This window comes from Urocitellus parryii, chromosome 1 (assembly GCF_045843805.1).
Source record: "Urocitellus parryii isolate mUroPar1 chromosome 1, mUroPar1.hap1, whole genome shotgun sequence".
Taxonomy (NCBI): Eukaryota; Metazoa; Chordata; class Mammalia; order Rodentia; family Sciuridae; genus Urocitellus; species Urocitellus parryii.
In genome coordinates this window covers 95833100-95841291 of record NC_135531.1, presented here as the reverse complement: position 1 = coordinate 95841291, position 8192 = coordinate 95833100, and the positions used below count along the sequence as shown (strand labels likewise).

Genomic DNA, 8192 nt, shown 5'->3' with positions numbered 1-8192 from the left:
ATTTCATGATTCCCAAACATTTATCAAGTGGTCACTTTATATATGTATCATGACTGACCGACTACATGAATGAATGACTATTGTGAGAGTAGGATCTATTTTTTTTGATTAGTCAAATGTTTTGTTTAAATAAAATGATAACAGGTAACTCAGGTAAAAGAATAAAATAAACCAGTCTACTATCCATGAAACCCAGTTACCTATAATGACAGATATTCAAGATGCAGTAAAATCACCCAAAACTGGTGATACAGTAAAACACCATTCATATTCTCAAAGTGTAAAAAAAAAAACAAATAAATCATCATATTTGTATGAGACCATCTGAATCACATGACTAATGCCCAAGATTCCATTTGTTTAAAATTATAATTTACTTTTAATATTTTTTTTGGCACCAGGGATTGAACTCTGATGGGTTTAACCACTGAGCCACATCCCCAGCCCTTTTTAATATTTTAACTAGAGACAGGGTCTTACAATTGCCTCTTTAAGTTGCTGAGGCTGGCTTTGAACTCATGATCCTCCTGATTCAACCTCCCAAGCCACTGGGATTACAGATGTAGGCCACCATACCTGGCCAGCTTTACTCTTAAATTTTGATAAAACACATCAAGGGATCATATCACAAATGTCTAAACAAATCATATTTGAAAATGTATGGAATCTCTTGGTTAGCCATATACAATTGGAAACTTGAAATAAACAATTGTATAATAATTGCAGAAATGCAAATATCACTATTGATTTATAAAAAGATGTATTACTTTTATCATCTTATTTAGAAGATCAATTCAATGTATAGTGTGTGTGTGTGTGTGTGTGTGTGTGTGTGTTGCAGTGGTAGAATTTGGACCCAGGGCTTTCTGCAAGGTAGGTTAATCTATATACTATACACTGAGACCCCCCAATGTTTATTTACAATTATTTAGTAGCACTGAGGAAATACAAAGACCTTTTTTTGGTGGGGATACTGGGAATTGAACCTGGGACACTTTACCACTGAGATACATCCCCAGTCCTTTTTATCTTTTATTTTGTGACAGGGTCTCACTAAGTTGCTTAGACCTTTGGTAAGTTGCCGAGGCTGGTCTCGAACTTGTGATCTTCCTGCCTCAGCCTCCTGAGTTACTAGAATTATAGGTGTGCTCCACTGCTCCTGGCTACTAAATCTTAGTCTTATTTAACAGAGGCAATAATTCAGTTTTTTTAATATTAGAAAAAGAAAGGATTTCACAAATGTCTAAGATGTGAGATGTACAAAATCAAAGCTTTCATATAAAAGAAAGGTTAAAAAATAAACTAAATTGTTTTTAGAGTCAAATTTAAAAAAAAACAAGATTAAAAAGAGGTTGATTTATATAAAAGAAAAAATCAGAATTACATGGTGTGCTGCAAAAAACTAGGAAAACTTAGCATGGATCAAAGAATTTTAAAATTTTCTTTTTTTAAAATAAAAAAACATAACCTCATCTGAACAAGGGAGTCTTCCTCTTTACAAAACCCTGAATCTTCCTATATCAAAAGAAGCTCATTTTTCTCACGACCCTCCTGGCTGACAAGCATGTGAGCATAGTTGGGCTGGGGGAAGATGACGTGGCTTCTTGAGTCCAAGGTGAGCAAGACCTCATCGGAATATGTCTGCAGGAAAGCCTGCATCCCATTCATATCCACAAAGTGTGAGGTGGGCACACTTGGCAAAAACTCCCATTTGCAGACTTCAGAAAGCTTGATTTGTGCCAGCTTTGCAGTCTAAGCACCAGCAACACCATAATAAAGGCAAAGAAAATGCAGGAAACAGTAGCCACCGCCATTACTAGGTAGAGTGTGAGGTCTGAGGCATCAGAGTCATGGGGGGGATTGAAATGGCTCAGATCAGCCAGAACATCAGGGATGCTGTTGACCACCACCACCATGAGTGTGACTGTGGCTGAAAGAGGCAGCTGGCTGTGGCCCTGGATTGCCACCACAAGACTCTGCTTGAGTGACTGTCTAGCTGGGACCTTGCTGTTTGCACCTCACCTGTGTGTAGTTCCACTGAGAATAGCCCTGGCTCACTGGCCTTGAGCAGGCAGTAGGACAGCCAGGAATGCTGACCTGAATCTCTGTCCACAGTCACCATTAGATAACCAGGCTTTGCGGAGCAGGGAGCCAGCTCTACCCCAGTGGAGCCGTCAGTGGGGAGGGGAGGGTACAAGATCTCAGGCACATTGTCATTCTGATCCAGGACCAGCAGGCTCAGTGATTGCATTGCCGAGTGACGGGTTCCCATTGTTACTGGCTATCACCAGTACCTGGATGTCTCTAGACTGTTCATAGTCAGAGGAGCACAGTGCATACAGGACACCAGTATTGGAGTTGATGGAGAGGTAGGAAGACAGAGGTGCCCCTTGGAGTATATCCTCAGCTAGAGAGTAAGTAACTTGGGCATTCTCTTCACTGTCAGGGTCCAGTGCATTCACAGAGAAGATGGAAGCACCTCTGGGACTGGAATCATCTCAGTGACATAGAGTAGGATGAATGGGAGAAAATGGGTGAGTTGTCATTAGTCTCTACCACATGTAAAGGAATGAGCTTTTCTGTAGACAGAGGCGGTATTCCTTTGTCTGTAGCTATCACAGTGATGTTGTACAAGGACACCTGTTCCTAGTCTAGAACTGCACTTGTCACTAATCCATAATAATCATCTACTGATTTTTCCAAGTCAAAAGGGAGGCTTTGTACAATGGAACATGTTACCAAGCCATTCAGTCCAGAATCTTGATCATACACTTGAAAAAGAGTAATTACCGTTCCTGGAGGTACATTTTCAGTGACTGCTTTCAGACATAACAACCACTTCTGGTACATTATCATTCACATCCAAGAAGGTCATTAAGACTTTTGCTCGGTCTTGAAGACCTGACTGATCCCTGGCTTCAACATCCAACTTATAAAAGCTAGAGTCCTCATAGTCTACAGTTGTAGAAGTTGAAATTTCTTCAGTTAGAACATTCAAGCAGAAAATCTGTGTGATCTTCTCTGTGATCTTCACAAAGGAATATGTAATTTGGGCATAGATTCCTTTATCCTGGTCTGTGGCATTTACGGACAACACTGGTGTGCCTAAAGGCAGACATTCAGGAACACTCGTGGATAGATGGGCTGAGTAAACACTGGAGCATTGTCATTCACATCTAGAACAGTTAACACAATTCATGCCATACCTGAACAGACAGGGTTACCACCATCCATGGCAGTAAGGTTCAGGTGGTGAATGGCTTCTCTCTTGCAGTCCGGGGCACACTCCAGCACCAGCTCTGGGTACTTGGGCCCATGGGCTTGGTTTTTCACATCCACTGAAAAATATCTGTTACTGCTTGAAGTTCTGAAGTGAGTTTATTCCCACATCAGGATCATAGACCTCCATTAGTCAAAAGCGAGAAGATGGAACTTAGTTTTCGAGAATTTTTCACTTCCAAGTCTTCCCTTAAGAATTGGGGAGCATTGTCATTAATGTCCACTCTTTCCACTTCCACAGGATAAATATAACATTCTTATTTTTGATAAGAATGTTAAAATTTATTAGACACCACACGCGCTGAGTGCCGAGCTCCTCCCGGTCTATCCTGCCTGAGGTGGGTGATCAAGCTGCCGCTTCACGGGTTCAGAGAGAAAGGCTGCGTCCTACTCCTGGAGACGATGCAGACTCCACTCTCCATGAGCTCTTGGGGCTCCAGTTCCAAGTCCTTGATGACGTTGCTGATGAAGGAACCCTTCTCTAGCTCCTCGGGAATAGAGTAGTGGATCTGTGCAGTTCTGGCTCCAAACAGCCACCACAGATGCTGGCACCTCCGCAGAGCTGCCATAACTAGCTTTATGAACTTCTTTGGGATTATGAGTAGGAAGAACAGTGACGGATCACTTTGCATTCCTCAGAAACAGAGATCAAGGTCCTTAAACGAGTGGAGACCAGTAGCGAATCATTTCAGGATGGAATTTCTGCGTACTTATGGTGTCTGATCTGTTTTGTGGTTGGAGGATGTAATTTGCAATTTAAACTTGCAGGTGTGGCCTGCAGCACATGATAGGTTAGCCAGGCATTGTGTCCTCAATCAGTATCCACCGCCACCACCTTGGTGACCAGGTAGCCGCGCTCCATAGCTCAAGGCACTATGTCATTGGGCACCAGCATAGGTTAGCACACCCATGGAGCATTGTCATTGTAGTCGCCTATCAACACATGCAGGCCTGCAGAATCAGCTCAAAGGAACATAGTTGCTTGAGGTCGAAGGCTCCCTGCCTATAGCATTACAATGCGTGAGGCTCCAGGTCTCTGGTCACAATGGAGTAGGGGACTTGCCATTGGGCTCCAGGTCTGTGTCTAAGGTGCTAATTTAAGAAATGAAGGCTCCAGGAGGATTGTTTTCTGCTATATAGACTACATAGGAGGCTTGGTAGAAAATTGTGGCATTATTGTTGATGTCAGTGATGTACAGGTTAAAACTTGTGCCTGAGGAGAGGAGTGGGTTGCCTTTGTAGGAGGCTATAATAATAACATTGTACTCTTGGGATTTTCTCCCTGTCCAGGGCACTATCTGTCACCAACCTATGTGTATGTTTTGTATCTTGAACTATTTTAAATGGAAATTTCCCTTTTAATTTGCACAGGATTTCCCCCATTAAATCCAGAATCTAGATCACGTGTCTTGATCAGAGCAACAGTAGTCCCCAGCTCAGCATCCTTTTCTATAAGTTGGGATTCAGAAGCCAGCGTAATCTCCAGGGCATTGTCATTTTCATCCAAAATATCTATTTGTATCTTACTCTGTGCACTGTGACTTTCACCATCTTTTGTTTCTACCCCAAGTGTGTAGCTCTCTCTTCAAAGTCCAATCCTCCAGCAGTGGTGAGTTCTCCTATTTTATGATCCAACTTACAACAGTTTTCTCACTGCTTTACCAACATTGATAAAGGAGTAGGTGATCTTGGTATTGTCACTATCATCTGGATCAGTGGCCAACACTTAGCAAGGAGGATCCAGCAGGTAGGTTATCTTGAACCCTGATCCTGTACACATCCTGAGTAAATGCTGGGGGATTATCATTTGCATCTGCAACAATTACCCTGATCTGGGTGGTGCTGCTTCTGGAGGGCTCTCCTCTGTCTATAGCCATGAGGACCAGGTGGTGGAAGAACAGCTTTCCTCTGTCAAAGGGTGCTTTCAGCACCAGCTCTGGGTAACTACTACCATATGGGTTCTCCTTTTGAATTACAGAAAAGTGGAGATCAGGGCTGAGGACTACTTTGTAGCAGTACTAACTGCTACAAGGACTTGACACCTGCATCAGCATCTTGTACAGATTCCAGGGAAAATGTAGCTCCTGTTATTGCCAGTTTTCTAATTTCCACCTCAGTGATATTTCTGCTAAAGGTCAGTGGTTGTCATTGATGTCCCTGAAAAAAGTTCAAAGGCTTTTCAGCAACCATTTCAAATTCTAGAACACATGTTGAATTCTTGCCTCAAATATGCTTAGTCTATACCATCCTCACAAGTAAGTCCCCATTTTCTGTGTTCATGGTAAAGAATTTCTTTTCTGCATTAATCCTCAAGTTCTGAGTAGGTACCCCACCATGCCAACCCCAGATCTTTTGCAAGGTTCCCCACCAGGAAGCTCCTGGAAAGCTCTTCAGGAATAAAGCAGTGAATCTGCTCTGAAAGCTCCTGGCTGTACAAAGACAACAGGAAGAGAAATGGCATTTGCCTTGGTCTTGCCAGGCACCTTGGACTGGAGTGGTTTCCCATCCATTCTCTTCTAATTCCTAGGAGAGGAGATCACTAAAGGATTCCAAGAATTTAGATGAATTACCACTTGCTTTGTCTTTGTGATGGTTCTCTGATGGGTATCTTCATGGCAGGCAGTCGATGAGAGACTACACTTGAATATTTTAAATATTTAATCTGGCTGTCATTTCTCTGAACTTGAACTTTGTCCACCCAAATGAAAGATGTTTTACTCATCAGAAAACAGAGATAAACTTGTTCAAGTTATTATTAGCATCATCATATTTTTAGCTTCCATATTTATAAAATGGACAGAATAACATATTCCCTATTCTTAGTAGAACTGAGAACTCAATAAAATAGCAAATAGAAAAGCACATAAAAGAAAGTGTTGGTGACTGCAGAAAATGTAGTATAAAAATTCTTGAAGTATCAACTTGATGTGTATTATTATTTCAAGGAATAAACTTCAGAGCTCTTAGTTTTGTACTATATTTCACTTTCTGAAAAATATTTCCTTTATTATTTTATCCCCAAAAGAACTGATAGGTAAGCAAGAGGCTGATTATTTTTATAAAGTAGGAATAGGTTAAGAAGCAAGAGTCTCTTTTCCTAGTGTTTAAGTGTCTACTTTTAATAAAAGTGTATGATTGAAAAACTCTTTCACAAGTGATGTTTTTCAATACTACATTATAACTGTCCTCAATTGTACTGTTTCTTTCCAAGTAGCTTAACGATGGAGAATTATTTGGATTTTAGGAGATGAAGTATGAGTCCTCATACTTCAAGGTTATTGTATGATGATCTCAACATTTTTCATTGACATTCTTCCTTTGTCAATAAGAATGCTAATTTCTGTGTTGTGACAGGTGTCTTACAGTTTTAACTCCATATCCAAACTAGAAGGTCTTCATAAAGAAAGTGTCTCTAATCTACATATTATACTGTTACTCTAAAACTTGGCAGGTGTGCAGCAATATGAAGTCAGCTTACAAGGGAAAAACTTCAAAGCATGTTAAACTGCTCATTGTATAACCATTCACTGGCATCTTTATACAAACATAAAAAAATAATGAGGAGTTAGGGGTGTAGCTCAGTGGTAGAATGAGTTCTTGCCTAGCAGGAGCAAGACTTTGCATTTGATCCCCAAACCACTAAAAATATATATTGAATCAAGACTGCTTCAAAACAGCCAAGAAAAATGACTTTCCACCATTCTATGAACATTAGTACAGGAAATTTATCTTTTCAGAGCACAAATAAAACTGAAGATTCAAATATTTGAAAGTAGGTATAATACATATACTGACAGTGTGTGCAGCAAGCATTTAAAATGCAAGTTTATTGGTAGTTTAGAGAGGTTTAAAAGATGTTTGTCCATTGCATACAAAAGTTATCTCAGGATACATACCCAAACCTATAACTTTTTCTTTAAACAGTAATGGAAAAGTGATTTTCCATATTGGAGCAAGTGACGTCAGCATCTATCATACTGATTCTTCTGTAATTTTTTGGATGCATTAACTATTCAGTGATTTTGCATATTTTACATTGAGGTTAGGATTTTCCATATATATATGTATATAATATATATATGTATATATATATAATTGGATGTCATCTAAATAAATATTTAAAAATAAAAATCAAGTGGTTCTGTTTTCCTAAATGTGTCAATAAATCACATGACTGAGTAACATAGTCTATATTCCCCTAATAATATTCAACTGCCATTTCCTCCCATTTATTAATAATTTGCCACTGATGTTCAAAGTGTCAAATATATAAAATTTGAACGATTTAAAAGCTTTTAGTAAGAAGTATCTGAAAATCATTGTCAGCAAAGAGGCAGAAAATCAATCAAATTAAGTAGTTCTTCCCTTCCATGACCCGTATTCATGAATTTGAAACTCAGACTAGCATTTTAACTAAGAAAAATCTATTAATTTAAAGTAAACACAGTCCTCAGAAATTAACTTTATAATTTCAAGCCATTCTTATGTTGCATTGATTTTTCAAGTACAAACCTTAGACTCTTTAATAAAGCAGAATTATCCTCCAATACAGAATCATTTTAGCAGATATTGATTCTGTTAAGTGACTACCTGTAACGAGTGATGACAAGTGTATGATGTATTTATACTTGTTGAATGTAGCAGAATCTCTTTCTTGAGACTGTAACCCATATCACAAAATGAATTACAATTCTAAAGTTTCTTCTCACCGGTTTCTTCTCTCAACAAATGTGCATATCCAATAATTACATGGGTTAACCAAAATTTTCTGATTTCAGAATGCTACAGACATGATCATCACTATAAATTAATCCTACATTTCTGATATTGTGCAGAAGGTTTCTGTACTTGTCCACTGATTTATGCAAGTACTGTAAGCCATTTCCTTATGTAAACTTCAAATATACTAAAAT

General features: G+C 39.2%; 1 protein-coding gene and 1 pseudogene across 2 annotated transcripts in view; both read right to left on the bottom strand.

Annotated features, from left to right (window-relative positions):
• The window catches only part of LOC113179652 (protocadherin gamma-C3), a 145736-nt gene that overhangs the window by 120307 nt on the left and 17237 nt on the right, over positions 1-8192 (bottom strand). The window lies entirely within an intron of this gene.
• On the bottom strand, positions 1516-3848 carry LOC113179743 (protocadherin gamma-A6 pseudogene; annotated as a pseudogene).